This window comes from Rattus rattus, chromosome 14 (assembly GCF_011064425.1).
Source record: "Rattus rattus isolate New Zealand chromosome 14, Rrattus_CSIRO_v1, whole genome shotgun sequence".
In the NCBI taxonomy this organism is placed as follows: Eukaryota; Metazoa; Chordata; class Mammalia; order Rodentia; family Muridae; genus Rattus; species Rattus rattus.
The window spans coordinates 15,481,202-15,502,428 of record NC_046167.1 but is presented as its reverse complement, the minus strand read 5'-3'; positions in this window follow the sequence as shown (position 1 = coordinate 15,502,428).

Sequence of the window (21,227 nt, the reverse complement as noted above, 5' to 3'; positions counted from 1 at the left end):
ACAAATGAATGAACTAATTCTCTGACATAATTGATGTCTGTTTTTTTTTTTTTTTTTCTTCTTCCTGTTTTGACCTCAGTGGTAGTTAAGCCAAGGTAGAAGAAGAATAAAAAGGGATTCACAGCTATGAGTCTGGAAAACCACATAGTAGCATGACTGCTTTTTATCAATGTGAGATTGTGGGGAAGGCCATTTCTGCCTTGCTGTATACATGTAGAGACCATAGCTCAGAATGGGAAGTTCTCCACGGCACTATAATGCCCGCACTCACCAGGCTCTGGCAAACATTGCTTCATGCAGCTAATCCACTATAGAGGGTTTCACTCCCGTAGGATTCATTACTAAATCTCCCAGTGCATGTGAGTTCCTCTATTCTATTGTCTTCAGGGCTTCTTTCTCTACAAGGCAGTGAACTGCTATGTAATTTGAGCAAGTGAATAATATGGACAGTTAACATCAGCGAACATCCAGAGCAGTGAGTTACAGTGAACTTGGGACCATGGTCTGTAGACTTGGGTCTGTAGAGTTTCAATACACCCATAGTTCCCTGTGTGTCACTGCGTAAGATGTCATTTGCTTAGTTGTTTTGTGTGTACCTATGTTTGTGCATCTGTGAATGTGCGTGCACATGTATACGGTTGTGATCCAAGAAAAATCTGTATTCTTTCTCTCAGTTTTACACAAATGTGTTGGCCCACTTGGCTGTGCACCTCTTTGAATTCTGAACTGTTTAGCTCGGTGGCTCTTAACCTTTCTAATGCTGTGATGCTGTGATCCTTTAATATGGTTCTTCATGGTGTGGTGACCCCCAACCATAAAATTACTTTGTTGTTACTTCACAGCTGTAATCTTGCTACTGTTTGAGCCATAGTGTAAGGATCTGTTATACTGGATATCTGATATGTGACCATCCCCCCACCCCCGAGAGGGGTCACGACCCACAGGTAGCAAACCACTGGTTTAAGTTGTCATTCACACTAGCATTGACTCCATTATGTTTCATTTACACTTCGTCTGCCTTTTCCCCATGGCTACATGACAGTCCTTGTTCTACATGACAAGGCAATATTAGTGGTAATGATATCTTTCAGTTTAGCTTCATTGCGAAAGAGTCTGGTCAGTTATTCACAGTTACATGATGGAACTAAAAATGACCAGGATTTACGCATCAAAGGTAAGTACAGAATTTTGGGAAATGTGTCTGTCTGTCTTCCTTTCTTATTCTTTTTCTTTTGTGTTTACATTTGTAAATATGTTATGAAAGGGGACAATATGAGCTTCATAATTATTTGGTTAGTCGTAACCACAAAAGATAGAGCGAATGGGTTCCACCTTAATTCTAAAATCTCTATCAGCCTCGGACTGGAGCGTGACACTGTGGCTAGCATTGGTGCCCATGTCACCTTGCCTTTGAATGCAGCAGATTGCTAACTTTGATGCTAAGACTCATTTTCCTCTCATTTTCTGACGCCCATCCTTACTCAAAGATGATTCTGTTGAGCTTGGATTTTGTCCATTTCTATTTCCCTCCCATGTTTGTCCCCTCTCCATAGTCTCCCATGGTGTGTGTGTGTGTTTCCAGAGACAACAAGGATTAACAAAGATCCCACAACCTGCTTCCAATCTGTATGGTAAACACTGGTGACTTTTCTGAGCTAGCAAGTAAACCACAGGGTATTTGTCATGGTGTTTTAAGGAAGTCTTAATTTTCAAACCGACACACACCTATTCATATGTCCTATGGGGAAAATGTACCCAGGATAATCCAATGAATGGTGTGGAGTTATAAGCAAGGTGTGCGGTACTTTTTGTGAATCATATGATTTATGAATTCATATCAGTGGGATGATGTGGACAATATTATAAACACGAGTAAACCAAATCGCCACTGGAGGACCTTCACATTTGAGGTCATGGCCCAAGGGTCACTGGAGAACTTTCAAATACAAGGTCTCCTAAGGTCTATTAGAGGACCTCTGATTTAGCTAAAGATGAAGCTTTTGGTGGTATAAATCAAAATATGAGGGTCACAAGATTATGAGAGTGAACTTTATTCTAGATCATGGGATCTTGGAGGTTGTTTGAGAAGTCTTTCATACCTGACCCATGGCTTTATGAAGTGATTTGATTCATTTTAATTCCTCTTTTCTTCCGGGCTGTACTGGAGACCAAACTCAGGGCTGTTAAACACTAAGAAAATACTCACTCTTTGCCAGTTACCTACATCTCAGTCATAGATCTGATAGGCTTTACACATCCTTAAAAATTCTCAAGGGTATTTTAAAGCTTGAAATTTACCATCTGAATTGCTCTCTATGTGTTTCTGTTCTGTTTCTTCATGTAAGGCAGGAAGTGTGTGTGTGTGTGTGTGTGTGTGTGTGTGTGTGTGTGTGTGTGTGGTGTGTCCCGATAGAACACAGAATCTTACAGCCTCTGCTTCCACTTTGCATAGGGAACTTCAGTGACTTTCCATCCCAGTAAGCCAGTTAGCATGTCAGGGGACATTGACAGCAAGTTCTGAGGAAGCCTTTGTTTTTACGTTGGCAGTTCCATTGTTGAGGAATGTTGATATCTGACTTATGGTCTGCAGATTCATTTCTCTAACGACAACAGCCTTAAAACACCAGGTAATGGAAAGAACGCAGTCGATGAAGAAAGAAATCAAACTACTGTCTAGATAAGCTAGATGATCTGAAATTAATTCATTTTTCTGTCTCTTGTTGACAAAATGTGGGATATATAGATGCAAAAGAAAAGCAAGAAAATTCATCTCATTTTTTTTCCATCGAAGGATAATGTCATTTAACCATTTTGTTGATTGTTTTTGACTCCTTAGCTTCTTTTATTGTTTAAATATAATGTTTTACATAAACATAGCAGCTTTTACTGAGAGATAGTCATCATCAGATTAATTACATTGGATAGGATCAAACTCATAGCCTTTTGAACATACAGGAAAGGATTATGGAAAATAAAATTCCTCTCCCCACATTAATCTCATAGGACCACAGATACGCAGAAACTTTTCAATTTTGAGCACCCTCTTAGGGAGCTATCACATAGGAATTTAAAGCTCTCTATAGCACATAAATTACACCAATATTAGCTTGGTTATTGCAGTAAGAATGTATTGACTGATCAGTCATCAAAACCGTGTGGACAGGTCCCTTCTGTTTTAGCTGAACAGCTGAGTTCAAATAGATAAAGAAATCTCTCTCTCTCTCTCATGTGTGTGTATGTGCACATGTATGTGATTGCATGTTTATGCATGTGTATGCCATGACACATGGGTGTTGGTGTTAAGTTCCAAGACTGATGCCAAATGTCCCCCTTAGTTACCCACTATGTTATGCACTGAGATAAGGTCTTTTGCTGATTCTGGAGCTAGTCTGCCTGGCTTGCTTGTTTCAGGAATTCCCATCTCTGCTTCCTGACCATTGAAATCATCCCCTCACCTCGCTTTTTATGTGAGCTCTGGGTATCTGAACTCTGTGGCAATTACTCGTGGGGCAAGTGCTTTTCTTTTGGCGCTATCTCCCCAGCCTGAAGAAACTTCAGTTGGACACAGCTCTGTCTGTAAAGTCCTTTCTGTATACATATGAGGACCACAGTTTACACTCCAGGACTCATGGTAAAAAGGAAATACAGCGAGACATGTTGGTGTAGTTGTCATCCTGTTGCCAGGGAGGCAGAGTCAAGAGGATCCCTGATGCTCAGTGGTCAGCGAGCCTAGTTGAATTAGCATGTTCCAGGAAAATGACAGACTTTGTGTAAAAAGAAGACAAAAACAAAAAAGTCATGATGTAATGACACTTGAGATTGATCTCTAGTCTGTGCTCCCATCCCAGAGTGCCTCCTGCATACACACACACACACACACACACACACACACACACAAAGGAAAGAGAGAAAAAACAAGGGAAAAAGGATAAAAACAAGAGAAAATAAAAAAAATAAAAATAAACAAACAAACGTCTGCAAAGCAACACAGTAAGTGATTAGCAGATTTAGGTCATCAGACCCTAGAGTCAATACCTCTTAAAAACTATGGTCAGCTGCTCTTTGGATCATTTCAAACCCTGTACTCTAAGGAAACATCCCATCTATTCCTAAATAGAAATATTTAGGGCTGGAGGGGAGCCCTGATGTACCATCACCCAAGTATATGCTTACGATGAGGGAAGTTCTTTATATTCAGTCTGCTTTATTTCATAAAAAGAGAAATAAATGTCTATAAATAAATAAACAAACATCAATCCATATGTTCTACTCCAAAACATAAATCAACTCATCCTTTTATCCTGTTCAGTTCTGCTCATCCAACCAGTCCTGGGACGGTCTCTACCTTTAACAGTGATTCTCAAGGCACTTTGACTTTTCCCCTCAGAAAATGCTAGCACAGGAAGGTCACCAGGTACACGCGGAGCTTCAGGATGCTGAGTCCAGTCTTCAAGAAGGAAGCTGCTCTCCAGTTAGTTTTGCTTCTGTGGACTCTTCCAGGCTTCAGAGAAAACAGGACAAGAGAAAGAAAGAGAAATTTCTCAAGTGTTTCCCCAACAATTTATTTAGAATATTTCCCCCCCTCAGGGACTGGTTTCTCGTCCAACATCTTTCCACTTTGCCACAGTTTCATCTTTTGCTTAATCCCTATATAAACAGGCGTTCCAAGTCCTATACATCTCAGAGCAGGTAATTATCTCTCTGACTCATCCCATTCACACTTACTGAGCATTATTCTGGGCAATGAAAATACCGATAAACAATCCGGCCCCAGTCCTAAGGGACAGCTGCATCTAATGGGAGAAGGAGGCAAGGGCAGAATTATACAGCAGCAGCAGCAACAGCGTCACAGTCACAGGATGATGCCCACCCACTGAGCTAAGTGTGGTGCTGAGGGATCCCAGAAGATGCACTCTCAGACATGGGAGACACCATAGGCTGCTTTCTATGGGTGAAAAAAAAAAATCCACCACACACATTTTGCTCAGCACGTGACTTCCACTTCTATTGAAATCTTTTCTCCTGAGCTCTGTAACCTCGACGACAATAGCATACATGCAAAGAGAAATGCAGAGGGGATTGAGACCCATGCTCCAGAAAAAGCAATTCGGTTTCTTTTGAAAAACGATGAAAAAGAAACGCATCCCTAAACTCAGCAGAACACATTTCATAAATAGGAACAGCCATCTTCAACCCTGGGTGATTCGGTATCAAAAAGAAACACAACTCCTACAAATTTCTGACACCGCAAGGAGGGAGAAGTTTGCCCCAGCTGGTATATCTTGACAGGTTCAAGTTGGAAAAAGAAAAAAACTAAAGAAAAAGCAACACAAAACGGAAAACACAGATACACCTCCCTTAGAGGTGTGATCCGGCACCCTTCTCCCTAGGCCACAGTGTAATTTCACACTGCTCGGAATGCATCCAACTTTAGTGAAGACTGTTTTCTGCAGGAAGTCAGTGGAAACTGCAATTCTGGAAACTTTCTCATTGCAGGAGAAGCAGTCCAGAGGGCTTCCGTGTAATGCCAGTGAACTGTAAAATTAGTTCCAAATGATGAATGCATTCTGTTACCCCCTATAAATGTTCAAGCCACAAAGTGTTCGAGTTGTGTCCTTCGTGACATTATGTATGCTTAGCGGGTTTCGACTGTCTTTTACCGAGCTTGGGTGTCCAGTCAAGCGAGAGAGCACTGGCTTTAATTTTTCAATCTTTACCTACTGTATTTGGGGGACGGTTTGCCTTGCCAGGGCTCAATTATTCTCTAGCATTATCCGCTCTTGATTCCTGCTCGCCTGAACATCATTGGAACGGGAAGCATTGGAAATTAACAAGTGTCACACAGGATTTAGGTCAGCAGAACTGGTCACACGGGCTGGATCCAGGAGAAATGGGTGTCAACTCTGGTTGGCTTCTCTGGGTGTTCTTGACTCTATCCCAGGTGTGCAATTGCACTTGGCAGTTTACGTGCTAGAGTTAGTCACCTAACCCTCACTCTGGCCTACTTAAATCCTTGTTCTCAACGTTAGGACTCCATTCAGTTAAGAATCGAGTGGGCAGATAAGCATTTGGGGAAACAGAGCCAGCAACAGAAGTGATTTAAGATGTCATGGGGGAAAGGGCAGAAGTGATCATGGACTTAGCTAGAGATGTGAATTGAAAAATAAGCTTTGAATAGTAGGTTAAATTGACGGTTGATGTGTCTTGAGAAAACGGTTTAGTTTGGGAGTAGAAAACAGGGAGCCATGACAAGGAGGTTATAACTAGGAAAGTTACAAGGTAAGAGAGAAGAAACTCAAGTAAAGTTAGTGCCTGGGGTTGGGTGGAGATGAGTGATTAAGCACTTGGCTGGTGTGCAGAAGGCCCAGGGTTCAAAACCCAGTACTGCAAAATCAACTAACTAAACAATCACCCAACCACCACTACTACCCACAGTCCTGCAAGCTTCCTCTGCTGGTGATATAGAAAAGCTATAGATAGAGCTGAGTGAAAGAGACTAAAAGGAAAATAGTCACTAACCCTTCTCTGGAGAAGAAAGGGCCTCATCACGGTATAGTCTGTAGAGATGGGAAAGAAAAAAAGCGAAACCATGGTGTGTTCGTTTGTTTTATGTCAACTTGACACAAGGTAGTGGGAAAAGACTACCAGGTGAGAAAATGCTTCAGTAAAATTGGCCTGTGGGCGAGCCTGTGGTGCACTTTCTTGATTAGTGATTGAGGTGGGAGGGCCTGGTCCACTGTGGGTGGTGCCACCCTGGGCAGGTGGTCATGGGGGTATAAGAAAGCACACTGAGCAAGCCATGAGCAGTAAGCATTCTCCCCGACCTCTGCTTCAGTTCTTGGTTCTAAGTTCCTGCCTTGAGCACTCCCCTTTCCTTTCTTTGATGATTGCCTGTGATGTGGAAATATCACAGATGAAATCAACCCTTCCCTCCCCACATTGCTTTTGGCCATGCTGTTTCCTGAGACAGAGTCTCTCACTTTCACAGAGCTCGATTAAGCTACTCCGGCTGGCTAATGTTCCAATAAGCCCTCCTGTCTCTACCTTCCAAGCACTAGGTCCATAAGCGGGCGATAGGCAGAGTGCATTCTGCGGTTGGCCTCAGGTCCTCTTGCTTGAACAGCACGTTACTTACCGTCCTGTCCACTTCGGAGTTTTTACTGTTTCTTCTCTTGCTGCTGTTTTCCCTAACTCTGGTCTTGCCTACAGCTGGTTTCATATACTAAACATCTGGAACTGACATGACTCAAAAAGCAAGTACTCCCCTGCCTGGAATGCCCCTGGCACGAAGACTCTGCTGCCTCTTACAAATTCCTTCAAGTCATAGCTGGCCCTGTAGAATCTCCCCGCCTCCATCTGCAGCAGTTCCCTCCCTCAAGGGCCAGGGAGCGTTCCCACCTGTTTCGTTCACGTGGCGCACAACAGGAGGACCTTGCTGTGCTCTTTTGAAGGCCCCTCTGAGCAGAGGTGAAATCTGGCCCAACTTTAAATGCTCACCCAGCCAAATGCTCTCCATGGGGTGGATACTTGCTGAATTGGGTTGCTGAAAGGATTGCCCAGTTCTGCTATGTGATCCATAGCAGGTTTTTGACCTCTTTCCGGTGAGTTTAGCTGTAATGGAGGGATGGACATCGTGACACATCATGGGGAGGATTTCAAGAGGTGACGTGAGGATCAACTAGCATATAGGAAGCATCCGATTAGTGTTTGTGGTTATTAAATAGACTGAAAGAATCGAGGGGCATTAGGTTTACTTAGCAGAAGAGCTTGGAGAGTGGGCACGATGTTCTGGGCAGAGATGAGCTGGTGCACCCTTGGGCTTTGAGGGAATGGTCAAGAAATGCCTTTTTGGCCGTTCCATTGGAGAATGTACTGGAATGAGAACTCAGGCTCTGCAAAGGACCGGAAGAGCTCACTAGGTGAGGTCGTAGTGTGTGCAAAAGTTTTGAGGGTAAAATGTGATTGATAGGAAACAAAAAGAGTGAAGATCAATAAAACACGCATTCTTAGGGATCAGTGGGATGGCTCAGTGGGTAAGGGTGCTTGTGGCCGGCTTAATGACATGAGTTCTGTTCTCGGTTCCCTGAGGTGGGGGGAGAGAACGGCCTCTTACATAGTGTTTTCCTCTGACCACCACACAACGGCTATGGTGTGAACTTCCTCTCCAAGGGATAAATAAATGAATGTAATAAATATTTTTTAAAAATGTCCTTGGAAAACACAGGCAAAGAAGAGCCATCTCCAACAGATGGTCCCTCAAGTTCCTTCCTATACATCCAACTGAAAGAATTCTTTTCATTCTCACGTTGTGACACTTTGACACTATTTAAAGCGATAGCTCTCTGAGGTCATGTGAAGGCAATTGACCACACGTCTGTCCCACCCAGATGGCCATGTTGTTCAACTCTACTCACAGGTTCCCTTCTTCTCTCTTGATACTAATTATAGTCCTCTGGAAAGCATGTCCTAGCTAACGGATCAGAGTCTCACTGAATTAAAGTGAAAATTTACAAAGACTGTATTTGAACCAACATGTGGAAGAGTAGTGTTTTCCCCCCAGGGCTCCAACTTGGAAATAAGCTCTGTTCATCTCGGGCTGTTAAGTAGAGCAGGTGTTACCCTGTCCATGTCACAGCTGAGGCCGCAGAGACAGCCATTTCCTCCAAAACAATCCAGGTGTAAATGTTTTACACTAGTAATTCACTGTTACCAGCTTGAATTCATAACTAAAATAGAGCAAGGCCATTAATGTTTTTGTCCCAGGTTTTATAATTTGATGATGACCACTCCTCACCACTCCACCCCCTACCCCTACCTCAGACCAAAAACCAACCCAAACCTTTTCAATGTTATTGTGACTTTGAAATACTGTCCTCTTTGGAATCTTCTTGGGATGTGTCACCATGTTCTAATTTGAAGACAGCTTGTGGTGAATTTGATATAAGTTTGAGAAAACGTAAAGATGTTGTCTGAGATGGTGTGTACTCTTAATCCGGGTACTAAAAAGACAGAGTCAGGAGGATGTCTATGAGTTTGAAAGTAGCCTGGTCTATACTGTGAGTTCCAGTCCAGCAAATGCTACATAATGAGACCCTACCTCCAAAAACAAACAAACAAACAAACAAACAAATCCAATCCCATAATAAAACCTTGAAGTGACATGAAATGTATACAGTCAAGGAAAATGATGTTAAATATACACACCACTGTGTTTTATCTTAGCCTTGTTTCCTGTACACAGTAACTGCAGTTCAGTCTTTATGCCCTTTTCAAAGATAATACACTAAAGCCCAGCCATTATTCTCCAGATGGATTGAAAACAAATATCATCTCATCCAACATAGATGTCATAAAAAAACAATCTCAGTATTGAATCATGTTTCTTGAGCAATTGCATGATCAGTCTTAGGAAGCCATAGATTCCATATCTGTAGACGTCACTAAATATAGGTTGAAAGTAGTCGAACAAACTGCAAACATGAAGAATTATTGTTGCTGTTGCTATTTCTTAATCAATCTATGTACATTTAGAACAGTTTGCAAGTTGGGTGTGGTGATATATGTCTGGAATTTGAGCACCTGGGAAGTTGAGACAGGAGAATCAAGAATTCAAGGCCAGCCTCGGCTAAAAAGGAAGTTGGAGGCTAACCTAGGCTATAGGAGACCCCGTAAAGCAACAAGAATAAAGAAGAAAGTGAAATTTGCACAACAATCCCAGTGCATTGGTCATCGTAAGATTTTGGAGAGGACTGAAATACATGGGAAGATATGAATATTTCAAACACAAATATTAGAGTCTTACACAGAGCACAGATCTCGGTGGCCACTCTACAAAGGTTCTTAAAGTTATACCGAGGAAGATCTGCGTTTGCCAAATTTACCACCCCTTGGAGAAACAATTTTCTTATGCCAACAGAGAAGTAGGAAAGAAGCTACGCTGAGGTTTTTTAGCCACTGGTCCAGCCTCCAAAGCAAAGGATGCGTTAGTCATCTTGAAGTGACCCATTCATGGAGAGCGGTAACAACTTTCCTTTCCCCAGTTTCTTTAAAGCTGAAGTCACTCAAGGTGGCACACTCCTGTAATCCTAACACTTGGGAAACAGACAGAGGGGATTGTGGAGTTTTGACCCTTTGGGCAATACAGGAGATACTGTTCAAACAACAACAACAAGAACAACAACAAGAACAACAACAACACCCAGAAAGTATTGAAGATGTAGTTCAGTGAAAGAGGATGAGGACCTTAATTAAGAAAAAGAAAAAAACAAAACAAAACGAAAACCACCAAACAATTAGGGCTACTCTTTTAGCTTTTTGGACTCAGCATTGAATCTTATATGACTAGAAACAGCTGCCCAAACTTACCACTTAAAAAACAGGTTATAGCAATTTCTACTCCTTGTGACAGGTATCTAATGTAAAAATTGGACTATTTTCTTACTTATTGGATATCATTACGTTGGTTTAACCCCCCCCATCAAACTTTGCACTCTAGATTTACTAGGAAAGTCCAAAAGTAATATAATAATAATAATAATAATAATAATAATAATAATAACAATAATAATAGTAATGGAGGCATGGTCACATTATCTGGGCTACTCGGGAGGCTGAGGTGGGAGGCTCACAATTCTAAGGTCTTCTCAATGGATAGTCCGAGTTCCAGGACAGGTTGGGAAAGCATTATAATTCTGGGCAGCTTAGAGAGACCTAGTCTCAAAACAGAGTGGGTGACTGTGCATAGAGTTCAGCGGTAGCTTGGCTGGCATGTGTGGGGCTCCAGGTTCAATCCCTGGTATGGAAAGTACCAACCCAATAGCGTTCCACACAGTCATGTCTACAGCGCACTCGATGTTAATAGGATCCCTAATGATCTCTAGGATTCCAGTTCTCCAGGTGAGCACTGCTCTGACATTCGCATGCTCATTTCTCTCTGTTCGAGTGCCAAGACGTTCCATCACCTAAACACTGTCCCGGGGCCAAACTTCCCACCTGGGAAGGAAAAGTACAGAGGCTTGATGTTGTCTTTATCTCCAGGAAAAGCCGTCCAGAAGTTCTAAAGCCAATAATCCACCCGACAGCCCCTCCCTCCCCAAAGTGTCCCTGCGCAGACACTCCCTGAATTAATAGGGAGGTAAAACAAAACCTTGTTTCGCAAGTGTGGCAATAACAGAACAGACGCTTCTGCATATAAGCAAAGAGCTTGTTGTTCAAGGAAGGGAACTGGACCTTCCTAAAAGAAAAGTGTCCAAAATCCCCCACCGGAACATACTTGCTTAGTAAATTAGTTTCCAAAATTGTCCATCAGGAGTAGATGTACACTTGATCTTCTCTGGCCAAATCACATCATGTTATGCAGGTTTCCATGCCTGTACTATGTACTGGTAGTGTGGAGGGAGAAAATATAGCTGCTGAATAGCTGGCGTTTGTATTAGGATTGCCTGGGCTTATAGCTGATTCCACAATTTGTTGTCCCATGATCTTGGACAAACTGCTGAATGTCTGTTGCTCAGGCAAAAAATGAAAAAAGAAATCCCTCCCTTTGAAATCTGCCTAGCTGAACATATATATCTGTACTGCTGTGATCCCCTTGTCTGAGATATTGGGTGATCAACTAGCGACCACAATGGAAATCAACTAATTGCTTCAAGAGACCTAACCAGAGGGTTCTGATGTAGGATGATGAACCATGAACACGTTATTTATGGAAGTTCGGAACCACATTTTGAATATCTACCAGACTAAAGCTTGTGAAAGGAACTCAATTCCTCTGATGATATGAAAGAGAAAAATACCAAATGAATGAGTCTGTTAGTCTAAGACAAAGTAAAGGGATTGCTAAGTGATTTTTAAGCAAATAATGTAAGGCAATGAAATAGTATATAATCACATGTTCCTTGAATATATAATATTTGTTGAATCCTTTATTCTGCTATATTTACATATTTTATAATTATATTTGAGCTATGTAATAAAAGTGAACTTTTGTGTATTTGTTGTATCTATATGTTAACATACTTTCAAAAACAGATATTCTAAAAAGAAAATCTGTATTTGATGATCAGTACTACCATTCCTGGAGTCAGTTCGAAAGCACAAGCAAATGATAGTTAAATTGTTATTGAATACAAACTGGGTCTCTGGAGATCTTTACTGTGCCTGAAGGGACCACTCTAAAGATACTATTGTTTAAATGATCAGGAACAAGAAGTTATCAGAGATGTTCTCCTCCAGATCTGTGCTAGTGTTGGCACTAGTACTAGAGGGCAGAACGCCATCTACTGAGGCTTGCTTTTTATTCTTGAATCTATCTCCTCATCGTGAAACGTTAATGATCATAATAAAGTTAATAAGATGTAACACTTTATAATCATTAATTAGTTAATCTGCAGAACATCTTTGTGAAGTAGGAAAAGGTCATTGCCCTGTTATTCTTTTTATTACTCATGGGATCTAGAGATAAAGCCGTTGAGTCGTAGGCTGTGGACTCCGCGGCATGAAGTCTTCAGCTTCCTGAGTGACTCAGGAGAAAACACATCCAAAGGTTGGAGTGCAGACTTTTGGATGAAGTGTTCCAGAACCTTTCAACATTCCGATTCTCTGGTTCTCTCTACCTCCGGGACCTGTGGATAGACAGATCTCGGAGTTTCTAGTCAAATCTCACAGCAAGAGCAAAATGCAAGCCACGATGAATACCTAACATGGCTTCTACGTACTATCGTCCTTCCGGCTTTAGGAACAATATCTACCTCCTTTCCTGTTCTTGACGGCAAAAAGGATGTGAACGACTTTGAATCCTTTGGAATCTTTCCAGAACTCACGGTCATCAAATACATTTATTTCGGATTCCTCTGTGTTTTGTGTTTCTAACTCATCTCACTCTGAGGAATTTTCCAGCTTGCTAGTGACGGCATGCGTCTGTGTGCTTGTAAATGCCTCGGAGGCTGAGGCAGAAGCTCGTGCTGAGCCCAGAAATTTGAGTCCTACCTGGATAATGTACTGAGACCCTTATCGCAGACAGACAGACAGACAGGCAGACAGACAGACAAGCAAGTTGTCTCCATTTTGTCTCTTGCATTTTGTAGCAAATGTAAGAATATTTGGCCCTCGGCAATGATAACATTAGTTAGTCTACTTAAATGCTACAAATTGTGTCTTCTCTATATTATTTTTAAGCAAAAAGTTCGAAGCAGCTTCTAGATTTCTAAAATCAAAACAAAATCATTTAGAAATAGAGTATTATGTTGAAGCCTCTATAGTCTGTCTTTTATTTAGACTTCTCTCAATGATTTATTTGTTCAATAAGTATATGCTACTCTTGGGATGAGATGATGTAACAAAATGAACAAAACAAATGGCAAATTAATTAATTAATTAATCTGTTTTTTTTTTTTTTCAAGTCAGGGTTTTTCTGTGTGTAGCCCTTTGGCTGTCCTGGAACTTGGTCTCTAGACCAGGCTGGCCTCGAACTCACAGAGATCTGCCAGCTTCTGCCTCCCAAGTGCTGCAGTTAAAGGAGAGTGCCACCACTGCTCAGTAGTTTCTAGTCATGATAGGAAAGCTAAGAAGTAGCTTGAGATGGAGCAGAGTGGTGATTAAAACTGGTCTCTGATTTATCACAGTCTAAGTTCAAATCTCCACTTTGCCGCACACCAGGCTCTTTTAAAGTTTATCCAATCTGTAAAACCTCTCTCTCGCATGCTGATTCTAGCGTGCTCAAATCCATCCTATATGTAAAGCAATTAATATAGTTTGAAGCATTAAACTATTGGTTAAGACTAGCTATTTCTTGGGCTGGAGAAATGGCTTAGTGGTTAAGAGCACTAACTAGTCTTCCAAGGTCCTTAGTTGAATTCCCAGCAACCACATGGTGGCTCACAACCACCTGTAACAGGATCTGATGCCCTCTTCTGGTGTGTCTGAAGACAGAAACAATGTACTCATAACATAAAAGAATAAATCTTTTTTTTAAAGGTAAAAAATAAAAAGACTAGCTATTTCTTTAAAGGGATTCCTTTGAGGCTAAATTTTATGTGGAAACAAATCTTTTTTGTTTTCTAATATTCAAGCCAGCATCTTCAGTTTTTCTTCTTGCCTATTTTTCTGTAACTGTGCCTCTTTAAACGGTCTATTCTATATTGATCAAACCATTCCTTAAGAATGATAGATGGCCCCTTCTCCCACTGGGAAGAACAATTTTCAGCATCTGTTGTCCACAGCACCTGAGGACAGGTGCTAGGTTGCTGAAATTTCCAGTAAACAACCAGTATACCAAATGCAAACTGCTCAGTTCCAAGCAAGCTTTGCATTGGCCCATGGACAAGTCTGCTTCCTAACTTTTGCCCGTGGAGAGCTTAAGAAACAGTTTGCTAGTAGCACAGGGATCCACTCTATAGAATCAGGGCCTCCTGTACCCTACCCCCTGGAAGCATTAGATGTTTGCCTCTTCTTCAATTCCTGATTCTGTCTTGCAGGCTGTCATATAAAGCCCTTGTCAGTAGGAACTGTGGCATTCATCTTGAACCCTTGTTGACCAGAAGGAATTTACCTATCATAGTACCTCTTGGGTTCCTGTTTGGATTGCAAAGACTCTCGAATGGTACAGTAACTCAACAGAAAGCAATCCTGAATCTCCCTACTGGACCATTTTCTATTGTCCTTACAGGAATAATGGAGATGACACAGGTGGTCAGGGGTGACCATCGCTACTATCCCAAATATCAAGTGGCATTCGAAGTGTGTTTTCGCCACACACTTTCACAAGTTCATCTCGAGTGCAGCCCCCTACTTAAAAGCAAACAGGTACTTTGGTAGACTTAGGAATACAGTCGTTCTGAGTTCCGTTATTCATGCAATGTATGTGACTGTTCTTTTGCCTAATAGCTTGTGTGTAACACGAAAAGGAAGCTTCCGTACAATCCTTGTTTTGTGAGGAGATGTAAATGATCAAAGCTAATTAAACATTTATTAAATCAAATCAAAATATTTACGCTGTGGTATTGAGTTAGAAAACAATAGAACCTCTAATGTGTGATAAGTTATTTTTATGATGTGTGTTCATATGCTTAGGTATGTACAGACAACTGTGTGCATAGTACACCGTTGAGATTATAATCTATGAATCCCGTACTCTAGAGCTGCGCCTTATAGAACAAAAGCCTAACTTTTATAGCTCTGTGACCTTTGGAAATTTATTCTGCTTTTACACTGGCTTCTTAATGTACAAAATGGGCATCTCGAAAGTGGTCAGAATCAAACGGGAAGCCTATGTCGAACACCTCATAATTAATTCTATATATTGTCAAAATGTGATAATATTTAATTATTTACATTTGATCATTTAATATTAATATTCAAACATTTAAAATTTAATAATTAGTAAGTTTGGAGTTGGAACTCTGATTTCCTACTTCAAGTGGAAACATCACACTCTGTCTGCAACTCACGTTTATTTTTTCTCTTTTGAGGTTTATTTTTAGGACTGGAGAGATGGCGCAGTAGTTAAGGGGTCTCTGCTCTTGCCGAGTTCAGTTCCCAGCACCCAATGCTAGGCAGCTTACAACTCCCTGTAATTCTAGTTCTGGGAGGTCTGACACCCTCTTGTGGACTCTGTGGGCACCTGCACTTGTGTGCACATGTCACCCCAACAACAGAACCTTCAACCTGTGATGAGTTATCTTTATAATGTGTGTTCATATGCCTAAGTATGTACAGAAAACAGTGTACTGTAGCACACAGGTCAGATTATAATCTAAGGAGCATAGACACCAGAGCTGCACCTTATAGATCTGAAGCCTGACTTTACCAGTTTATAGCTCTCTAAATACATAAAATTATACATGTGTACATTCATACATACATATAAACACATGTATACATACATACCTGCATGCATGTGTATACATACATACACATACATACATATCTAAATACAGACAGACATACAGACAGATATACTTACATACATACACAAGGACCTGAAGTGGGCATTAGCTAGAGTTACAAGCTATTGTACTGAGATTGGAACTCAGGTCCTTTGCTTTTACCCTTTGAGCCATCTCCCCAGCTCCCTCCCCCAGTAGTGTCTTGTTACTACTGTCTGTAACCTATTGATATCTATTAAATTATTACTGGCTTCTTGATCAGCTTTCTTAGGGATTTTAATGTTTTCAGGTGATTCTCACAGTTTTTTTTTTATTACCATTCTTAGCAATGATAATCTCATCTTTTTTTCCTAAAATTTACACTATTTATTCATTTTTCTTTTTATTATCTAGATTAGATCATAGCTGTGGCAGTTATACAACATAGCCCGCATATTCACAAATGTTTTCTGGTTCTCTTTGGGGGGAACTACGCTTTTCCTCCTCCTCTTCCTCCTCTTCCTCCTCCTCTCCCTCCTTCTTCTTTTCTTCCTTTTCTTCTTCCTCTTCTTCCTCCTCCTCTTCCTCCTCTTCCTCCTCCTCTTCCTCCTTCTCCTCTTCCTCTTGTTCCTCCTCCTCTCCCTCTTCCTCCTCCTCCTCTTCCTTCTTCTCCTCCTTTTTTTCCTCCTCTACCACCTCCTCCTTTATTTCTTTATTTCTAATGCCAGGGATCAAGCTCAGGGCCCTATGATGGGCAAGTGCTCTCCTCTGCCATGACATCAAAGCGAGTGGACCGCCGCAGTATATCATAAAATTAAAGTCCTCTGAGCACAGCAGACTCCGACTCTGTCTCAACCTTACATTTGCATCTAAGTCAGGTGAATCAAGTTTGTGATCTGCAGCAGAACAACCAATAGTTTCTCTGGTCACGGTTTAGGCAGCAAGAGTGCATTTGTTTTTGCCTATGTGGATGTTATGTGTGGTGTGCTTTGGTGTGTGTTTGCTTGTGCATGAATTCATGTGTGTGTGGGCTCATGTGCTGGAGCTTGGTGGCTGGTGTCTTCCTTGGCTTTGTGTCTTGAAGCAGAGTCTCTGGCTCCTTAGCAATTCCTTTTCCTGGCCCCATAGGACTGGGATTAAAGGAGTGCTGCTCTGTCTGCCTGCCTGGCTTTTGTGTGGGAACTTACAGTGGGGACTGTGTTTTTTTTGTTTTTTTGTTTTTTTTTGTTTTTTTTGAAAGACAGAGAGAAAGAGAGAGAGAGAGTGAGAGCGAGAGCACTTTAAAAAAAAATATATATATATATATTGTAGCTGTCTTCAGACACACCAGAAGAGGGCATCCGATCTCATTACAGATGGTTGTTAGCCACCATGTGGTTACTGGGATTTGAACTCAGGACCTTTGGAAGAGCAGTCAGTGCTCTTAACCACTGAGCCATCTCTCCAGCCCAGTGGGCTGTGGTTCTTATGCATGTTTGGCATGTGCTTTACCCACCAAGCCATCTTGACTAGAGGTGTTGCTTTTAAATAGCTTATTGGGTTTTTTGAATCACTAGTTATGTTTAAGAGGAATACTATGGAATTAAAAAAATTTCTTCTGTAAGTAGTTACAAAGTGAAATAGGAAATGAAGAGGTGAGAGAGCTGTATGTGATAGAAGTCTTGGTCTAAATCAGGAGCAGTGGAGAAAAGCCGTGGTGTGGACAGGATGGGGAACAGAGTGGATCTGCTCCATACTTGTGAGATATTATAGAATTAACTATAGAATTAATTTTGTGATGGGTCTGGGGGTCTTGGTGAATGTTCAGGTAAAGAGCTCACAGAAAAGAGAAAAATTTTTAAGATGTATTTCTCCACTCTGTCAGTTCTGGGGACTGAATGCTAAGTCAAGGTTCTACCATTGAGCCACACTGAACCACTTGCTAGATGGTGATACTACCACAGCTATTAATAGGTGAGCATGAAGAAGGAAGGAATAATTCATCCACAATGAAACAGTTTTAGATTGAGGTTTATGTGGAGAATAATTATAATAAATTGGACAAATTTGGTCTTTGATAGATTATTTGGTAAAATTTCTACAGGAAGCAAGCCACTGTTACTCTGTATTCAACAACTCTTTGGGGGAATATAATTTATTCTACTAGGATCTTTTGAACATTTGCTGAGGTAATATTTCAATATTGTTGAGCCTGTTCTGGAAAGATTAGTTTCAGCTCATAGATTAAATTGGTAGCAGCAGAATAAAGACCTCTGAGCATCGTTTTTCCTTTCTGTCATCACACCAGAGTAGGATATGGGAAGAAACTGGTACACAGTGGTAGCTTCACCAGGACCCTGTGTGTATCATAGGCTCCTGTGCAGGTTTCATTGTTCAGAGTAGTGATCTCAGTTGCCATTTTGTAAGACCCAAGAGCATCCCCCTCTTTCTTTGGGATGAAGTATGGTTTTTTAAATTCCTTTGGACGCAGCTTTTACAATTCACTTGGCTTAGATATACTGTCCTACATGGGATATACTTAGAAATGGAGCACTAGAGTATTTTCTCCATGTGGCTTGGGAATTACAAGATGCAGCTCATGAGGGGAGCAAGTGTTGATGTAAAAAACCTCACAACTTTGTCTCAGTGTAGAGCAGAAGAGAAGGCAAAGAACCGGAAATCTAATTCTGGGACAGCCAAAATCTTGGCGTGTTAGGTCATTTCTTTATTTTAAAAGTGAGACATGTTTCGTGCTCCCTGGCTACGTTGTTCAGCTGGTACTGAATGTGTGATCATGCGTGTAAATGGATCCAGAACTCCCAAAGTGATACAGAGGCACGTTGAAAGTTGTCATTGCTTCCTCCATAGATTCCTGTTTCCCCCCTCTCATTCTGGGCCAGGTTTAATGTGTATGGAGCTTTCAATGAAATGGCAATGGTGTGCAGAGAATCTTAATTGAATACAGAGCAAAGAATCAAGCAAAACATTACATAAAAATGTGACTTATAATAATTTTTGCAAGAATTCGGCTCCCTGTTTGTCAAGAATGAAATAAAATCTTAGCAAACATGAGAAAGACTAGCATATTTTCTACTAAGCTGCATTTACATTCACATTAATAATAATATGATCTTGAAGAATATGCATTGTATTATCAAGGGTGTAATCCCAACTATAATCCCCCACTTGAGAAGCTGAGGCAGAAGGATGGCTGTGAGTTCATGGCCAGCCTAAGCTATATAGCAAGTATGAAGCCAGCCAAGCCTACAGAGAAAGATTTTTGTCTCCTAAACACTACAAAATGAAATAAGACAAGAATAACAGAACAGCACAAGATAGCAAAAGAAAAACTAAGACAGTTAAAAGCACAGACCAAGTGAATCCTTTGCTTATGACCTATCAAAAAGAAATTTTGTGTCTTATATCATACCACTGATCATAAAGCCTTTAAGACCATGTATTTAGCAGAATTCAGATCTTCATGTTTATGTATCTTACAAATATTTAGTTTATCACTTGTAATTCTTCTACCCAGTGATAAAAATTGTTTGGCCTAAAATGGTCCCACCTTTGACTTTTCTACAATTCTTTTTCTTCTTTTTCTCCTCCTCCTCCTCCTCCTCTTCCTCTTCCTCCTCTTCTTCCTCTTCCTCTTCTTCCTCCTTCTTCTTCTTGTTCTTCTCATAAATTGTGGGTGTTTCCTTAACCATATTTTATAGAATATTATATAATATTTTATAATTTAAAAATACTTGTTAATATTGAGGACATTTTCTGATTATCCAGTATGAGGAATGTGCCTGTAAGAAATCACAGAGTGGAGTTAATTTGATTATTTAATCAAAGTTCTAATGCTGGACATTTCTAAATTTATACTATATGTGTGCAAATATATGTAGTTTGAATATTCATTTACATACACTACTCCTGGATGTCTCTGCAATGACGCTGTTCCTCGGATTGTGGACATTAACACACATGGCTCTGCTGGTGCCAAATGCTCAGGAGTTTCCCACTACTGCAGCCTTTCCTGAAACCTTCCCTTCTTCTCCCACTGCTCTCCACTGGAGACAAGGTGGCTTCAGAGAACTGGGAATAGGCAGGCATCTCTCACCTTTGAATCTTGGCTGGCATATTTAATTATTTCCTTAAAATGCTGACACATGGCCTCACTCTTCCTACACGGGTCCTTTCCAACACACAGCAGTGTAGGAAGTGTTTATAATATTTCTTTAAAAGTTCCGTGTCAACAGGAGATGAATTCTGATATGCGAATGCTGCTTGCTCTTTTAATTTGGATCTCTTAGACACAAATAAACTGAACATTGTTTTATTTAGAAGGAACCTTTTGTTCTTGTAGAACCCTCCTCTTTTTTCTTCTTCCTCCTCCTCTGCCTGCTACCGCTCTTCTTCCCATTCCTCTTCCCAGACTCTGATTATGTGCCTCATTCTGGTTTCATATTCGTGATCCTCCTGCCTCAGTCTCCTGAGTGCTAGGAATACAGGTGTTTATGTGTTTACTGTTATGCCCAAGTTATTAATTCTTAACATCATGCTCTAAAATTTCTTCTGGAATATTTCTTATTTGAAAAGTCCTTATATACTGAAATTTAACCCACTATTTATATATATTTATACATTTGTATTTATTCCATTGTATATTCATTTATTTTCTTTGTAGGCTATATTATATACTATACGTTTTAATCCCATTTAGCTTTTCTTTAGAATTCCTGTTTTGCTTTGATGTTTAACCATTTTAAATCCAAGAAGATATAAATATTTATCTATACTTATTTTTCTCAAATAATGTATATCTTTTTTACATTAACAAATTTTAACCATCTGTAATTAATTTGTCTTTAAAATATAAAAATTAAATGCTAGGGCTGATTAGCGATTGAGAAGGAGCTTAGGGAGAGAGGATGGAAAAGAGAAGAATGAACAAGTTCAACGCATGAGCTATGTGCATATGGAAACATCACCGAAATCTCATTGACTTGCATTTATAATTATAATAAAATCGACTTTATTTAAAGATTTTTCCTAAGGGTGTTGGTTGAATCGTGTGTGTGTGTGTGTGTGTGTGTGTGTGTGTGTGTGTGTCTCACTTCTTACTTCGGTATGCTCAAACAGTCCCTCTGGCTTTTGTTCTGTAGCCGTCATCTCTCAACACTTGATGCTGTATGGCCTTTCGTACACCTGCTCGTCATGTGTCTTCTTTCACAGAGTAGGAAGTTTTGGGAGTAGGAGTGTTTGCTCCCTATAGAATGTCAGTGCCTTGAAAACTCTGACCTACATTAAAAACAAAACAAAACAAAACAAAACAGGGCAAAACAAGTCAGCCACCTGCATGTAGTTATTGAATATACAGATAGTTAAGCA